General features: G+C 42.4%; 1 long non-coding RNA gene across 1 annotated transcript in view; it reads left to right on the forward strand.

Moving 5' to 3' along the window:
- LOC143836793 (uncharacterized) overlaps window positions 1-18,064 on the forward strand; it is a 108,912-nt gene extending 90,848 nt beyond the window's left edge. The window contains exon 4 of the long non-coding RNA XR_013230739.1: window positions 17,426-18,064. This is a non-coding gene — a long non-coding RNA (uncharacterized LOC143836793). The remainder of the gene's footprint in view (window positions 1-17,425) is intronic.

Raw genomic sequence — 18,064 nt, forward strand, 5'->3', positions numbered from 1 at the left:
TTGGTTCAGATCAATAGTTCGTCTTATCCAGCATTGTTACAAATAGGAAGAAAACAGTGAAAGCCTTTAACAGTTTTAAAGTATCACAACTTACAAAGGATGGGTATTGGAAATAGAATCTATACCCAAGTAGAGACATTTGGCAGGTATGAATGACCACATCAAGGTCTTGAACTAGTTTAAACTCCCCTCCCCCCCAAGAGCAACATTGTCAGGTGGTGGTGGAAAATGCAAACAGAACCCAACCAATTTATGAAAACCCTGCAGGATTTTCAAGGCAAGGCACAAAGAGAGGTCACTTGTCATTGCTGGCTGCCATGAAGCAAACTTGGACTTCCTTAGTGGTCTCCCAGGGACAATTGTGCTGAGTTTTCAAAATCTGATTAGATCAGGATAGTCTAGGCCAGTGGTAGCAGGGGATCCTGGTACTTGTAGTCCATGGGGATCTGGAGAGCCACAGTTTGGCTACTCCTGGCCGAGGCTATTCAAATCAGATCACTTAATAGGCAGGGGTGTGGTTTTTTAAAAGAAAATGAAGGATCAAATGGAATTCCCATTTCTTAGTGGTATTCTATGAACAAAAGAAGGAGGGGAAGGAAATGTTTCAAGGAAAATAACAAGAGTCTTTGAAGTTTCATCACATACCTGGTTTTTCCATTTTATATATGAACCAGAATACTTTACAATGAATAACATCCTGCTAAAGAAGACTGGCAAGCAGTATAATTAGCGTATTGGCATGTCAAAGATTAAATTAGGTGAATGTCAATCTGTTTCATAGTATAGCAGATACTTTAGAAGAGTTCCCCATTTGGCTTTGGAAACTTGTTATTTTCTTCAGATGATGCAGCTGCAGCGAATGAAGGGGGAAAGCATTTCAATCTTATTTTGGCTCATAGCACTTCATACAGGTGCAAATCACTCTTGCTCTCACTAACATATACTGTGAGTGACTGTTAGCTACCTGTATTAATGTATCTGGCAATGAAAATAGAGAAATGATTGGAGAGTTGTTTTTCTCTTCCACTTTCGAGCAGTAGCTTATGATGTTCAGCTGCCAAATAGCATTTTAATGATGGTCAGCATTACAGTGGCAAAGTTTTTGACTTTAAGAATTCATGACTTTTCTTGCTAGGTCTGAAGAATACATTCTTTCTAATCCATCATTCTGTTTCTAGTCAATGGGCTGCATCCAGGGATCTGCAGTTGTAAGGCCCTTTTTTCTCTTTGCTCTCCCCACAGTTATCCTTTCCTTGGGACAGCTTATTCCCAGGGTTGTACTACCTGTGTGGAGTAAGAGCCGCACAGGTCAGGAGGCTGCGGTAGTGAAGATGAAGACAGTGGAATAGCCCCATCTTCCCTTTTCTTTTCCCTTCCCAGAGCTGTGCTGGGGCAGTTTTATCCCCTTTGTCCCTCATCACTGTAGCCTTCTGACCCACATGAGTATTTTCTCATGTGGGTGCTGCTATCCAGGAATAAATTTGCCCAGGCCAGAAATGACTGCTAGGAGGAGTAGATCACTGCTCAACAATGGGTAGTAAACTCTGGAATACCAAATGCTGGGAACAAACATTAGAGGGTTGAATCCTGCAATCCATCAGAAGGTTCTGATGGCTGTTGATGGATTGCAAGATTCAACCCTTTAATGTTTGTTCCCAGTATTTGATATTCCAGAGTTTACTACCTATTGTTGAGCAGTGATCTACCAGAATATCTCCTTTGGGGCTATATTCTTTAACAGCACCGTCCTATGTGCTTATTTCAGTAGACTAAAGAAACTCTGCATTGGATTGCATTGTAAAAATGCTGGCATAACAGAATGGCTAGGATTATGAATGGAGAGCTAGGAAATCTTCTCCCAGGGGAGCTGTAGCTTAGTTATTGAACATATACCTTTAATGTAGAAGGTCCTAGGTCCAGCCTCTTGGGTTAAGGTATCTCAGAAAATGTTGGGACAGACCTTTCTCTGCCCGAGACTCTGGAGAGTATCTGCTAGTCAGAATGAACCATGCTAACCTAGTGGGCCTGTGATTTGTCTGATTCTAAATAAAGGATCTTCATGTGTTCATAAATCCTATGTTATAAAAATACAATAACTGCCTATGGTTGGTTTAGATCAATAGTCCATCTCATCCAGCATTGTTATACGTAGGAAGAAGCAAGCTATAGTTTCATAGTCATGCCCTGTCATTTGTTCCTAACACCCAGCAATTAGAAATGTCTCCTTACTTGAGGCTCCTTTTAGCTTGTCATGGCTAATATCTATTGATCGGCCTATCTTCCATGAATTTGTCTAATGTGCTCACTAATGCTTCTGCTCTTTGCAGTGGGCACATAATTCTGAATGTGCCTAAACATTTTGGTCTTCAACGAAAGCCCATCTTCAAATACTTCAGGAAACAGGGCCATTGCATTGGTTTCATTATGGAACACGTGGCCGAGCTTCCTGTTCTGGCACTTTCAGGATATTGGTAAAAACATGTTGTTTGTTTGCCTTGGAAAACTATTGGTAAGTGATTTGGTTGCTACTTTAGTGCTTCACTTCTAGCTGTTGCCCTCTGATTTTATAGCTGATGCTGTCTTTTACATTGTAAAGGGTTAGCAGTTGTTTTCAAATGCAAGTCAAAGGGATCTATGGGTCAGACATGACTCAGTGCTTGCACAGGGGATACCTTTACCTTTACTTTCATACCAATTAAACATATGAGAATAAGAATAAGAAGACTGGTTGGTTAGATTCTTAACGAAGATGATGACAAAGAAAACACAAATGTTTGAGAAGAGTAGGTTTCCAGCACTTCTTCACTACAAAATGGCTGAATTCTGTAGTGTAGCTATTGACATGTTTAGTACTGTTTAAGGACAGAGCAACTTGCCTTCCATTACTGCATCCTTACATTGACTCGACAGGGTTAACCGTGTCATACTTTACAACATAAGCTACGTGGATTGCTCTGTTGTTTGGAAAAGATTATTCCAGTCCGATATCACCTTCTTTGTGTGTCACACGCTCAGCATAATCTGGCCCTACAGCTGCTAAGCCTTGGCCGTGCTTGATATTCATAGGCGGCATTTTCACACCCCAGTGGACGCTGTACCATGATTCAGATTTCAAAACAGTCTCGAGGCACTTGGGTGCTGCTTTGCAGGCAACACACACACACGGAGCTGAGACATGAGCTTCCAGATATCTTCAGAGTCAGGATTCCAGCCACGGAGCTGTTCAAATCTTAGGGCCCAGAATGCACTGGTGCTTGAAAGCAGCACTGCTTGTAAGCCCTTCAGGTGTCTAGGGTCACAATACGGTTGCCCCCCCCCCCATATGAATGAATGAATGAATGAATGGGTGAATGGTGTGTTCTCAATCTCACCATAAAAGTGATTTGTTAAGATTACTTTCTAGGCCGTGGACAGCATTCCTGTCTTGACCAGTGTATCTCTGCCTGCAGTTTGGGAAATGTTGGTATTTGACCAATGAGGTATTTGAAAATAAAAAAATTATTATTACTATTATTAATTAGATTTATTACCCACTCGATAAATGTCCCACAACAGGTTACAATAAGATATAAGCATTTATGATATTTAAATAGGAATAGGAGTCAAAGTCTTTTCTTTCAGTTTGAATGTCATCTTTCTGTCTTGGAGGGAGGATATGGGTTCAGACCAGCTGAACGGACCAAAGTTCTTGAGTAAATTAAATGATTATATTGAAGCCAGAGGTCAATCTGAAGTCATAGGTAGGTCAGTACAAGAGCCAGAGAAGAGAGAGAGTTCTCAAGTGCATGACCCACAAAGATGCTGTAATCTCCAGAATGTTGGACTTGGATTTACATTATAATTACTTATTGGGTGTCTCTGGCACAATGTATGTTGGTACCCTAGTTCAGGGGTAGTGAACCTGTGTTCCTCCAGATGTTCACGGACTACAATTCCCATGAACCCCTGCCAGCAAACACTGGCAGGGGCTCGTGGGAATTGTAGTCCACGAACATCTGGAGGACCACAGGTTCACTACCCCTGCCCTAGTTGGTAAAATTGTCAAGAATTCATCCTCTCAGCTCCCCCCCCCCGGCTTTCCTTAATGCACACCTAGATGGCTTGGTTAATAGATTAACACACGCTACATAGTGCTACCCTTGAAGACAACCTGGAAATGACAAGTGGTTCTGAATGCAGCAGCCTGACTATTGTCAGAGGTTCGTTGCTGGGAACAAGTTACCCATTCTGAAACTTCTGCATTACTTGTCATTCCATTTCTGAGTTCAGATCAAAGTATTGGTTATGACCTTTAAGGCCCTTCATGACCTGGGACCCACATATCTGAAGGACTGCCCCCTTCTATATGTCCCTCTGTACCAGCTGTCTTTGTTCCCCATTGTGTCTCTCTTGGAACAAATTGCCAAACCAAGCTGACAGTTTTAACCCTCTATATCAAAAGCTCCAACCTACAGATGAGTGTGAGGGCGGCAGGAGCAAAGAAGGTGCTGCAAAGAGATGCTGATTTTAAGAGAGAGACCATCAAAGAGTACATCGATTACTTCCTTTCTTGCCACTTTTTTTTAAGACATGATGATCTCAATGTGACCCAAATGAAACGTATGTCCCCAGCTTTGTTTGGGATTGCCACCTGTGGATATTTTAGATGGAGGAAAGGAGAAGGAGGTGCATTATTCTGGTCACCTTGGAGGAAGAATGGGATAAGATTCTTATGGACTCGATACACCGTGCAGTTGATTATGCTCATAATCGGTAGGCTAACAGCCAAACATGTCATGCTGAATGAATGTTTGGTTCAGTTGCTTCTACTGAGGCATTCACCATTAGGCCGGGTGGCCTAATACTTCAGCTGTGGCCTTCGAGTATTGCTATTTGTATCCCGTGGATCATATCAGACATGTTCTCAGTTTTGAGGGGCTTTTGTGGCAATTGCTGATGTGTTTGCTGCTGCACTCCTGGGCAAAGTATTAGAGAGTTTTATCACATGCTGAGAAAGGTCAACATCAGTCCACATCTGTCTCCCAAACGGAACATTCTGAACTCTTTGCTACCCATTAGGAAAAAGGAAAAGGAAAGTTTTGATTTAATGGACTGCTTGACACAGATCAAGCTACTATTCCATTTTGAGCCCCAAGGCAGGGCAGCAAACAAACAAACAAACAAACAGATAAACCAATATTTGTGTAGAAAGTAGAAGCCTCTCAAAGGAAGTACAGGATGTGGGGCTGGAAATGTCCTTCCTAAAGCAAGAAACGCAGCAGTGACAATCTTCTATCTCCAAAATCCTTAAACAGTGTGTCTTATGAGAAGCAAAACCATTAAATAACTTACAGCTCAGGAAGGCACAGGCTATGTCTCTGAATGATTCACTGCTCTGGCTTTTCCTATCAGCTTCTGTTGTGGGGTGGCAGTTCACTTCAGCCTTGGGTATAGGCGAATTGTGTAATTACTCCTAGTACAGATACATAGCAGCATTATTCACAAATACCCCAATAAAACTAGATGGGATGGAGGTCAAGGATCTCCCAGCATTGTAAAATCCCAATTTCCCTCCTGTAGAGAACCTCTTTGGATTGGGGCAATGTGACAGAGAACTGTATGGTAAAAAGTACACAAACAGATTATTCCGTTAATATGGAGTCTGCCTTCTAGTAGAGTCTACGGCTGATTATGCACTTTGTTTTTTTCCATTGTGGATCCTGCTGAATTCAGATCAATTTGAACTTGGGTCTTCCTCTATCCCCCCCCCCCCAATTGAAACAGAAAGTGTTCTGCCCTGGATTGGGAACCTCAGAGCGGGGAGGGGTGCCAATTGCAGCAGGATTATCTTTCTTTTCTTGAATGGGGGGGGGAGGACTGGAGACAGCAGAGGAGAGGGAAATAACAAGAGGCAAATCTCTGGTAAGAGAAGGTAGGGCTTCTGGAGCGTAGTCACTTTAAGACAAGCCTTGCAACTTGTCTTTGAACTGACGCCCTGGCCAAGCAGGGAAGACTGCTTTGCTACAACATTGGAGGCATGAGGCAGCAAGTTAATTCGCAAAGAGCAGACATCTGCACATTTACTGATGCCGATTTTTGAAATATCAAGGCTTATATCCACTTCTGGATATCGCAGGGGAAAGCTGGGTCTCTTTGGATCAATCATGCATGTTGCAGAGGGAAAATTTAAATCACCCAAAATCAAAGTGGAAATCGAATTCAGCGTCGATGGCAGGGATTTATTCGAGCTGGCAGTGGGTAAAAAACCCTGTGCAGACTACACTAGAAGGACAAATCAGGAGTAAATGCTCTAAAATGACTACTATAGGGAGTTTTTAGGGCATCTTGGGTATGGCTGCCGATTCCATGTCTTTCATTTCCTGAAAATCTGGGGGTGAAGCCTGGGGAAGAAAGGATTTGGCAACCTTAGGGGAATACAATGTGACAGAGTTCAGCTTTCAGTGGAAGTGAACTCTGGAGATCAATTATAATTCTGGGAGATCTTCAGACTCCTCTGGAAGGCTGGGAATCCTACTCCAGGCTCAAGATGTATACTATGTAAATAAACAAATTGGAAGATCTGATGGAACCTACTTAAACCTCCATTACAACACCACAAAGTTTTAATCCTTTCACCCCTGCATGATTTTAGGGATCAGAACTGTTCCTTCTGAATTCCTTCTAGCTGTGAAAGAAAAAAATGGATCTGCATTAATCTTTTGCACATTTCCCCCCTACCATGTCAAATGAGATCAAGAAAAGGACAGTTTTGAATAGCTAAATGGTGCATATGTTGAGTGAAATTTTAGTCAGACAGCTTACATAACATAGTGTCCCCAACACTCCAGTTAAAGAAAACAAGGGTACGAAACTAAAAGATTGCTCTCTCTAATATTTAAGTTCATAGTCAAGTGCATATTAACGGGAGCGCAAAAGGGGTGGGGCTACCCATAGACAGGGAAATAATCCCTTCATTCTTAGGGATCTCACCAGATATATAGGAAAACATATTAGTTAAAGGAAAAAGACACCAAAGACACATTCAGTGTGAGCATTCCTCTCAAGAATGCAAAGAATGTTGAAGACAGTGGAGCCTCAGTTGAACATGGAGGGGGAGAGTGGTCAGGAGGAAGAGGAAGGACCTTCCTTGTGTCCCTAACATTTGATAGAATATTTACAGTTGAGATTAGGATTGATGATACAAAGAGTGGGAAGGGAGGGATACACTTTCTGACTGGTTCTGGCCACTCTGTCCCCATAGAAGGATTAGTCAGAATCAGAGGGAAAGAGTGGCCATCTAGTTGTAATTAGTATCTCATCTTTATTTTATTTTAATTTTTATTTACTTCGTTTGTAACCAAACTTTCTCCCTGTGAAATTAAAGCTGCTCACAGCATTCTCCTCTCCTCCATTTTATCATGACAAGAACCCTGTGAGATAAGTTGGGCTGAGAAGGTATATTCTTGGCAGATCCTAGTCCAAAACACTTACCACAACACCATGCTGCCAAAGAAGAATACACAGGCTTACAGTGGACTTTGTAAATTGCAAAGAGGACAGAACTTTTAATATCTTATCCAAGATGCAACATATCTAAGGGAAGTAGATTTGCTACCAGGACCCAGTTTCAGCCAAGCAGGAAGATTCTTTTCTAGCTCAGTAATGTCTTACTATTGTGCTTTGGGAGGTTCTTAATCTTCTCCCGTCTTCCCAACAATACCTATAGACCTACAGCTTACACATCCTGAAAGTAAAACTTTTCAGGTATTGTGGTATAAATGCCAACAATTTTTAGCAAAGGTGGGGGGGGGGGGGAAGCCTAAGTTTTAGCTATCAGCATTTTTTAAAAAAATGCTGGCCTGCGGTTTTTCCATATGATTCTGTTGATTATATAAACCAGCTCTCAGTTGTTTCAAACCATCTGCTCCCTGCTGCATAGATACCTTCTGTAGAGGCACACCTTGCTCCCTTGAACTCTGCTTCTGACAGTCTGTGGTGCAGATTATAGTGGGGGAATCTGTTCGAGACAGCTGTCTGAACGATCCCACCATTGCATGGGGTCAGGGGACGGGAATTGATGACCCTACTCATTGCCTACGATCCTATAATTCTAGATTAAGTAATTAACCATAAGGCGCGACATGGATAATTAATATAGAATGTTCATCAGGCTAGTGGGTCTGAGAAGTAATAATTTACATCTGTAAATTAATTAGTTAATTAATTGGTTAAAAAGAAGAGGAATAATGGATTAGAAATCTTTAATCAGCTGACAGCTCTACTTACAAGGTGAGTCGTAAGGCTAACACCCCTATCCTAAGCACACATCCTTGGAACTAATCCCCATTGATTTTAGCAGAATTATGCTCCAGCTAAATGTGCTTAGGATCAAATTCTAAATGTACAATCTTTTGGTGGAAATGAGCTCTTGACTTATAGGACCATTATGGTGTTCCGTGATTGTTATTTGGGCTGTCATTACAAAAATCACATTGTCCACTCAGGCACCTGACACTTATCTCTTGGACAGAATCTGTAAACGAAACACTTGCATTAGTTTGCTGTCCCACTAAACTGTTTCCAATACATTAAGGCCATTATCTTGTTAACTCTGGCAAATCCCAGCCTTGTTATAAATGTGTCATTCGATGAAGAATTATTGTAGAGGAAATAAACGTAATGAAAGGAGAGTAAAATAAAAAGTGCAGGATTGTGCAAAAATCATTCCTGAAATTGTTGCTGTGCTTTGTACTTTTGTAGTTCATTAACACATTATTAGGGCCTTAAGTGCGGTTTTGACAGATCTTCACATAGCAAGTTGTACTTAAATCCATACGTAAAATTGATCCATGGTGGAAAATATATACAGCAATAACGGAGCAAATCCAACAGAGTGAGTGTAGCTTTGTTCTAATTGATCTCTTCTTATCCCTGACTTTCTAACCGCAAAGAACACAAATACTGGCACAGTCTTTTGGCCAGACAGACTTTGTATGTGTCATTAGCTGTTAATGGTTCAGTTAACAGTTTGGCTGATATTTGTCTTGATGCTTATACACTTTTGCTGTGATTAAGCTTTTGCTACCCATGTACTTATGACTTGAGTTGTTCCAGGGCCAATTTCCCTTTCTGGGTGGATTTTACTTCAATGAGCGATACAAGACAAAGAAGGGGAACTGTCACTCTAATTTTCCTTAGAAATAAAGTAATGTTTTGAGGCCATGGTCAGGTGGCTAAAGCTGAATAAGCTGGACCTGAAACCATACAAGGCAGAGATAATGCTAGCCTGGAAGGCAGATGCTTTAGGAACTGGATCCATTTGTCCTGGATGGAGTCGATTTGGCCCTGATTGGCTCTTAACCGGGGCTCTGGATTGGTTCATTATTAGAGTTCAGTTCAGTTTACTATTGGTTGGCCTTCAAGCCATCATTTGCATATAGTGTGGACTATCCATATACATAACATTCATTCATTCATTCATTCATTCATTCATTCATTCATTGTTTTTATGCCACCCTTCTCTGAGAACTCAGGGCAGCTTACAAAATATCAATAGCAGTAAAAAAAAATTTTAAATGTTAAAATTCAGTTTATATTAAAATCAGGGGACTCGCTGCCTTCTTTCCCGTAGGAAGAAGAGGAGTAAAGTGCTATGAAGTTTTTGGCTAAGTGGCATGCAGATGTTATTGCCTATATAGGTAGGCCAGTCGATTGGGCCCCAACCATCGGCTTGGTGGAACAGCTCTGTTTGATAGGCTCTGTAGAACTGTTTTAAATCCCACAGGGCCCTGATCGCATGGGAGAGCATTCCACCAGGCTGACACCATGGTACACGAAACCCTGGCTCTGGTTGAGGTCAATTTAATTTCTCTGGTGCTGGAGATCTTGAGCAGAATTTGTGCTAGATTGCAAGTTTCTCTGAGGGGCATATACTTGAGCTGAAAAAAAGGTCAGCTCTGCTGACATCATCTCTAAACACTTCTGGTGGATCCAACCTGCTTTGGCCATTATTGTAGGGTTTAAACCCATTATTTCAGTTTGAGCAAAATAATATCATTTTGCATTTCAGTCATTGGTAAGTTTAATCCCTGGCAATGTATTTGAGGAGGCAGAGTAGTCCTGGCTTGTAATTATTTTCCAAACATCTAAAATTAGTTGTCAAGCCGTTGTCATTTGTTCCAGTCAGAATTTGTGATGCTCTTTCTAAAAATATATCCATTTACATTTGTCAGTCTAACTGGAAAAATAAAGTCAATCCTGCCCAACTTTGTCTGGTGTGAAACAGCATGGGAGGATGTAAGCAGCAAATGATTCTCCAATTGATTATCCATATTTGTTATTCAGCAAATGTTGGTTTTCAAAGTAATATTACTTTCTAGAAATGTAAGCCTTTTCTTCACTATTACGTTATGCTATTTAATAGATGGCTGAAGGTTTTGAACTGTGCTCTCCCAGAACATTCTTTTCACCCAGCAGTGCTTTCTACAAGTATTTATGCTCCTGTAAGGAGACAAATACACTTATTTTAACAGTTCATCAAACAACACTTTTCAGGAGTAGACTTCCCATGCTAGAATATACCTATGTCTTCAGATAAAGTCAGTGTGCTACAGATTCATTGGTGTGCTATTGCTCCATCTGTTTACTTAAAAGCTTTTTTAATGAAGAAAAATGGATTAACTGCTCTGCCCAAAAGAGAAGAACACTTTGAATCTGGTAAATGTAATGTTTATTGAGGGAGAGAGATCACTCTCTTCTCAAAGTAGGGGAAGGGCCAATTTTCAGTTAATCCCGAGTTCTTTTAAGGACTAAATTGTCAATGGAAGTTTAGGAAAACATCATTGTTTTGCTCCCACGAACTGTGAAAAGAAACAGGTAATTTAAAGAGGAACCTCTTGACAAGCTTCAAGAAAATAATAGGAATTTAATTTGGGAAGGGTACTGGATCTCAATGCAATATGAATCACCCATCTTTAAGCCTTTGGGTGTGTATACCCAGCTGCCTGGACCACAGAGCAGCACTAGACCTTTAATTACTGTGAGTCAGCTTTTCTACAAATTTGCATAAACTATATCATTACAGGAATATCCACCCCAGGTTGTACATACCTCTCCTTTACATGTTTTAGGAGTTCTTACTCGGCAATATGCAAGTATATTTGCAATAAGTATACCCCCCCCAGACTAAGGGCCGTTCCGCATTCGTCCAAAATAGCACAATGGTTACTAATTGAAATCGCTACAGTTTTGCCATTATGCACAACATCGTTGACAATTTGCAACACTCCTGAAACCGATCTGCAAAAAGCGCTTCGTTGTAGCGCTTTCAGGGAAATCCCAAAAAGTGGATTCACCCTCCGGAAAGCGCTACACTCCTGCAACCAATCTACAACACTAGCGGAAAAGTTCTGTGCGTTACCATTGTTGTGGTTTCTGCAAAGTCCCTCCCCCTGGCTCTCTCCTCTGATCTTCCGGTGAAGCGATCGCCATTTTTTTTCCTCCAAGCGAGCGGAGATCAACACACCAACGAGCCTTCGTTTACCCAGCGAGGCTTCCCTGGCTGCAGCCCCTCTGTTTAAAGTCACCAAGCACAAGCATCGCAGAGGCCTGTTTGCTGGTTTATTTTCACTTTATTTTTCACACTGTTTTTGGCCGAAAATCGCGCCCGTGAGGGGGGTTTCACTCAGGGGGAGCGTGGCAACAATGAAATGGCAGCTCAAACACCACCTGCTAGCTGGATGGGTCTCTCCATTGCAACGAATCAATGCATATTCGTTGCAACGGGTGCTGTTTTTTTTTAACTTCCTTAAAGGGAAAGGCAAGAGCCTCTTGTGGCGCAGAGTGGTAAGGCAGCCGTCTGAAAGCTTTGCCCATGAGGCTGGGAGTTCGATCCCAGCAGCCGGCTCAAGGTTGACTCAGCCTTCCATCCTTCTGAGGTCGGTAAAATGAGTACCCAGCTTGCTGGGGGGTAAACGGTAATGACTGGGAAGGCACTGGCAAACCACCCCGTATTGAGTCTGCCATGAAAACGCTGGAGGGCGTCACCCCAAGGGTCAGACATGACTCGGTGCTTGCACAGGGGATACCTTTACCTTTACCTTTAAAGGGAAAGGGGCTGTTTGGGAGCATGATAACGGCCGCCCATTGGCTGCTTGACGGCCAGGGGCGGGACACAGCTTAGCAATAGCGCTTCCTGGCTAGCGATTTTTGCAGAGACCAGAACCCTGTGGGAAATGATAGAAACGCAACTGGATTCCACTACAAAGGCAGGTATGCATTACGCCGAATTCCACTATTTAAAATGGCGATTTTTCATTCAGCAAACAATTTGCTACATGGATCCCAGTGCAGAATGGCCCTAAGTATACTTCCAGACTAAGTATACCTCCAGCCTAGATTTCTGTAATTCACTCTGCATGGGCCTTCTCTTGTCCTTGACCTGGAAACTTCAGCTGGAACAAAATGCAACTGCTAGGGTATTCACTGGAAGACCACGGAAAGCCCATATTTAGCCAGTGCTGAGGCAACTGCATTGGTTACCAATTGTTTACTGGATCACGTTCAAGATTTTGGTATTAACCTTCAAGGCCATCCATGGTCTGAGCCCATTGTATATGAGCAGGCTTTCTCAACCAGGGCCTATATGATGGAGCTCTTCCACCAGGGTGTTTGGCCCCTCCTCCGGTGCCTTGGCACTGGGTTATTTATTTATTTTATTTTATTTATTTTTCAATTTGTATACCACTGCTCCTGCAATGGTCTCGCGGCGGTTCACAGGAATAAAACATGAAAATACAATAAAAACACTATAAAATCCCCCAATTACAACAAAGGCAGCAAGCGGCCGAATATTCTTCTAATTAACCCAATCCTATCCCATCTTGTTCAGCCAGAAGCCAAGTCCTCTTCCACTGGGAGTGGGTGCAGGTCTGATGCACCTTGGGGGGGGATCCTTGTTTGGAGCGCTGGGACTCTTCCCTGGACTCAACCATGCGCCTGGTGGAAGAGTTCCGTCTTTCAGGCCCTGCAGAAAGCTGACAACTCCAGCAGGGCCCTCAGTTCTTCCGGGAGGTCATTCCACCAGGTTGGGGCCAGGACCAAAAAGGCCCTGGCCTGGGTCAAGGCCAGGCAAACATCCCGGGGGGCTGAGACAACCAGTAAATTCATACCCTCAAAGCGGAGGGCCCTGCGGGGGTATAAGCAACCAAGTGGTCCTGCAGGTAAGTAGGACCCAGGCTGCATATGGCCTTAAAATTTAGTACCAATACCTTGAACTTGACCCAGAAATAGACTGGTAACCTGTACAGATGGTGAAGCACCGGCTGAATATGGGCCCTCCAAGGTGTCCTAGTGAGGACCCTGGCAGCCACATTTTGTACCAGCTGTAATTTCCAGATCAAAGACAAGGGCAGGCCCGTGTAGAGTGAGTTACAGAAGTTTAGTCTGAAAGTGACCGTTGCATGGATCATTGCATGGATTTACATCTTCTGAGCACATATGACAGAATTCTGGCGGCTAGGTAAGGGGGGAGGGTTTTGGAGGGGGCATTGGCGTGGGTAGGAGGGGATTTTTATTGTTGTGGAATTTATTGTTTTAACTATGTTGTAAGCTGCCGTAGGCTAGCAGGATACGAGCAGTGGCATAAAAGCCTAATAAACAAATTATTAGGGGGATATTGTATAGCGCTCTATCTTGCTATATTGAACACATGAACATACAAAACTGCCTTAGATTGAATTAGACCTTTGGTCTATCAGGATCAGTACTCAATCACTACTCAAACTGACTGCAGTTCACCAGGTTCATAGAGGTCTTTCATATCACCTGCTACCTGATTCCTTTAATGAGAGGTAATCGGGATTGATCCTGGGACCTTCTGCATACCTAGCACATGGTCTACTGCTGATCCATAGCCTTTCTCCTAAATAGTGTTGTAAAAATTACTAAAACAGCATATGCAAAGTGCTTTAAGCATTTAATGAAAGATAAATTGGGTTGTTAATATTTTACTAGGACTTTATTAATGTGCTCAAGGTCTTTTTATAGTGTCTCTCCACCTAAGGACCTGAGGCAGTGCACAAAATAAAATCATCAAGCCTCAAAACATTTTTACAGTAATAAAAACTGACAGCCACAACCCAAACAGCCAAGATTAACAAAACCCAGAAAATGGAACCACATGTTATCCAATCAATTAAAAACAAGCTGAAATAGAAATGCCTTTGTCTGATGCTGAAGGCTGCATTATAACAATGCCAGAGGTAGAGAGAGACAGGGAGGATCTTCCCAAGCCAAGGGAGCAGCCACTGAAAAGTCCTATCCCTTGTGGTCCTTTGCCTTAGAAAGTGCAGATACAAGGGCTTGAGATGAAGATCAAGTCTATATACGTTTTATTTGTGAGAGCAATATGTTTATTATTCTACGTTTATCCCTCCAGTTCATTCCCTTCCTATTTTGGAAATCATTCTGCTAGCTGGAATTTATTGTTCAGTTTAGTGGAGCTCAGCTGGTACAAATGCATTTGGGATGGCAGCCAATGTTTTCTAGCTCAAACATGTTGCTTATGTACTAGGTAATGATGTGGCTCTGTTGATTAAAAAAAAAACCCTTTAAATCTTGATCCTGTACTGCAAGGTGAAACACAGGGAAAGGCTACATTATCTGAGCTGACAATGCCATACCAATAGTTTTCATTGTGAAGAATGCAGAATATTAAGAATATAGTTCCTTCAAACTTTTGAGATTCCTTTTTTCTGTTTTAAAAGTTTGTTCATCGCTAAAGAGATTTCACCTTCAAAGATCCTCATTCCGGAGGGATTCCCCTTTGAGGCTTTTCACTGCAGAGGAAACGTCTCCTCTCCTTTGATTATTTTCCTCTTCAGAAACAGTCACATTGCTTGGGTATCCTCTTTGAAGTTGAGTTTCTTCTTTCTTTTTTTACAATTTAAAGGATTTCCCCTTTGAATACATTCACACTGCTGAGAGGTGACCATTCCTCCTCTGACATTGATTCTCTTTGATGAGTGACAGAATTTGCGAAGAAGTCCACAAAATTAATCCCATAACGATTAAACCGTAGCTACATCGAAGTGCTATGTCTATATCTGATATTCATGTTGGATGGTGCAAACCGCACTGAAAATAACACTAAAAGCACAGCTGACTCTGGTGAATGACACATCCGCAACATACTTTGTAAAAATTAGGGCTTTGGAAAATAATATTGACTCTGTTTATGCGCTAAGATTATCCTAAAATTGCCTTTCCAGGTAGGCAAGAGATTGATGGTACAGAGAGCTAGCTAGTCTTCATTCTTTCAGATGGATTGGAATCAGACTTCAATAGTAAAAAAACATCAAAAGCCTTACAAGGGGTTTGATGCACATTGCCATGATATGAAATGAATAGTGAGACCCAGTGAGATCTATTGTAAGCAAATCTACTCAGAAGTAAAGGTATCCCCTGTGCATGCACCGAGTCATGTCTGACCCTTGGGGTGACGCCCTCTAGCATTTTCTTGGCAGACTCAATACAGGGTGATTTGCCATTCCCTTCCCCAGTCATTACCGTTTTACACCCCCCCCCAAGCAAGCTGGGTACTCATTTTACTGACCTCGGAAGGATGGAAGGCTGAGTCAACCTTGAGCCGGCTGCTAGGATCAAATTCCTAGCCTCATGGTCATAACTTCAGACAGCATGTTGGCTGCCTTACCACCCTACGCCACAAAAGGCTCATTCTACTCAGAAGTAGTGGGGCTAAATCCGGGAAAATCTTTAGGATTGCAGCCAGTGTAGTACAGAACTGTCCAAATCCCCATCCTGCCATGGAAGCTTGTTGGGTGGCCTTGGGTGAGTCACTCTGCCTAACCTACATCACAGGATTGCTGTTGTTGGCAGAGTTTAAATATACAAGAGGGTGGAGAACGAGCTGTTTAAAATTACAAAATAGTTTTATCGAGAAGAGAAACAGATTTAAAAGAGCTGTTTAAAAAAATAAAACAGATTTATTAAGAGAAACAGATTTTGTGAGTAAGAGAGTAGAGAGATAGTCCTAACAGTCTAAATCAGTGGTCCCCAACCCCCAGTGCGGAGACCGGGACTGGTTCGTGGATCAGTCGGTACCGGGACACGGCTCCTCCTCATCCTCCTCCCTGGCCTCTGCCTCGGGGGCTGCCCTGCCACTCTGCTGCCGGATCACCTTTGGTGGTCTCCGGTGGCCACCATGGCTGGGGCTCCCCCTCGGCGTGGCACTGCACAGCTGCTGCTGGCAGCACCCCCCCAGCGGGCGACGGGAAGTCAGGGGTGCCAGCAGGAAAGCAAGTGGAGCAGGGACTCAGGCGGCGGCGATTTCCCTCAGCAAAAGACCGGGAGTAAAATTTTCAAGCGTTGACTGGTCCCCGGTGATAAAAAGGTTGGAGACCACTGGTCTAAATCATTCTTGTGGAGGAAATCAGCACAGAAAGTCTCCAATTGAGCCAATCAGGACACAGGAGAGTATCTGAGAAATATCAGGAAGTTCTTAATCTAAATATGCCAACTACCTTCTCTTCTGATGCCCCCTGTAGGATATTCTTTTTATTCTGTTAAATCATACACACTACAGATCTTGCATATTCCAACCATTGTGAGGATAACCAGTATAGAGGTGCAGTGGTTAAGAGTGGTTGTAAACAGGGTTCGATTCCCCGCTCCTCCACATGCAGCCAGACACAATTCTCTCAAAGCTCGCAGCCTCACCTACTTCACAGGGTGCCTGTTGTGGGGAGAGGAAGAGAAGGCAATTGTAAAATGCTTTGTGATTCCTCGAGGTAGTAAATAGCAGGGTACAAAAAGAAGGTTCTTCTAAAAGGGAGGCTTTTTATCCCTACTGGGGTGAAAGGCAGGGTGTACATGAAGTAAACAAACAAATCACATGAAATCATTGTGGAATTCTTGAGATAGATTCCTGAGGTGGGCAAGGTAACAACTCATCCTTCCCCATGCTTGTGAAATTTCTGAACAAACAAATATTCCATTAGAAGCAGAAATTGCCCTGTGAAGACTGTCTCATGGAACAAATCTTTAGCTAACACCAGGCTAGATGACTCCATGGTATGAAATACATCAAAGGTTAAGAGTTTTTCAAACTGTGTGACTATAGGATTTAAAAAAAATATATTGTAAGCCATCTTGAACTTTTTGGACAGGAGGGAAATGGGATGAGTGAATGAAAACAGGTTAATTGCTGGAAAATGTTTAAGACAAATTTAAGATAGCCCAAATAATGTAACTTGTGCAGAATGCAGAGGTCCAGCTTTTCGCTGGTGTTGAGCAAGCATTTTTGCATAAAACACCAATTCTGCAACAATTGCTTATTTGTTTCCAAGTACAAATCAAGGTGCTGGTTTGAACTTCTAAAGCCAGTCACGGTTGTCTCAAAGCTCTCTCATCCCCATCGACTTCACAGGGTATCTGTTGTGGGGAGAGAAAGGCGAGGCGATTTGTTTCATTTTTCACAACATTCTTCACACCAGCACTGCATGGAATAATCTTCCCAAGCAAGTATGAAGAGCTCCCTGGCTGGAAAAGTTTGCTAAGATGGTCTCCTCCAAAAACGCTTTCTGGCTGAGCCTTTGGGATTCAGTGTCTGCTGTAGTTGGCACTTTGTTATTGTCCTGGAGAGTGGATAACCTGTGTCCGTTTTGCTGTAGCATTTTATAACTAGGAATATTAAAAGAAAATGGGATATACATTTAGACACAGATGGGTAACAAGGCTTAAAGGGTGAACATGAAGATCTACAAAGCAATGCTGCTGTGCCCACTCTTCCTGTTTGCACACAGCATCCTTTGCTATTTTTCTTTGCGCTTTTATGGCAAATATATTTGTGCTTGCGTTGTCTGCTGCCTATTAATTACGTTTTTAAAGGATATTGTAAATACGTTCTTGGCCAATTTGTTGCCATTACTTTTACTAATTGTCACCCACAGTGTCTGTGTAAATAAGCAACTACTTGATGGCAGGGACTCCTCTTGTACAGAATAACCCTTTAATTACAAGGGTAATAACTTTCTTGTTTTTGATTTTTAAATAGTTTCCTCCATAC

This window comes from Paroedura picta, chromosome 4 (assembly GCF_049243985.1).
Source record: "Paroedura picta isolate Pp20150507F chromosome 4, Ppicta_v3.0, whole genome shotgun sequence".
NCBI lineage: Eukaryota > Metazoa > Chordata > Lepidosauria > Squamata > Gekkonidae > Paroedura > Paroedura picta.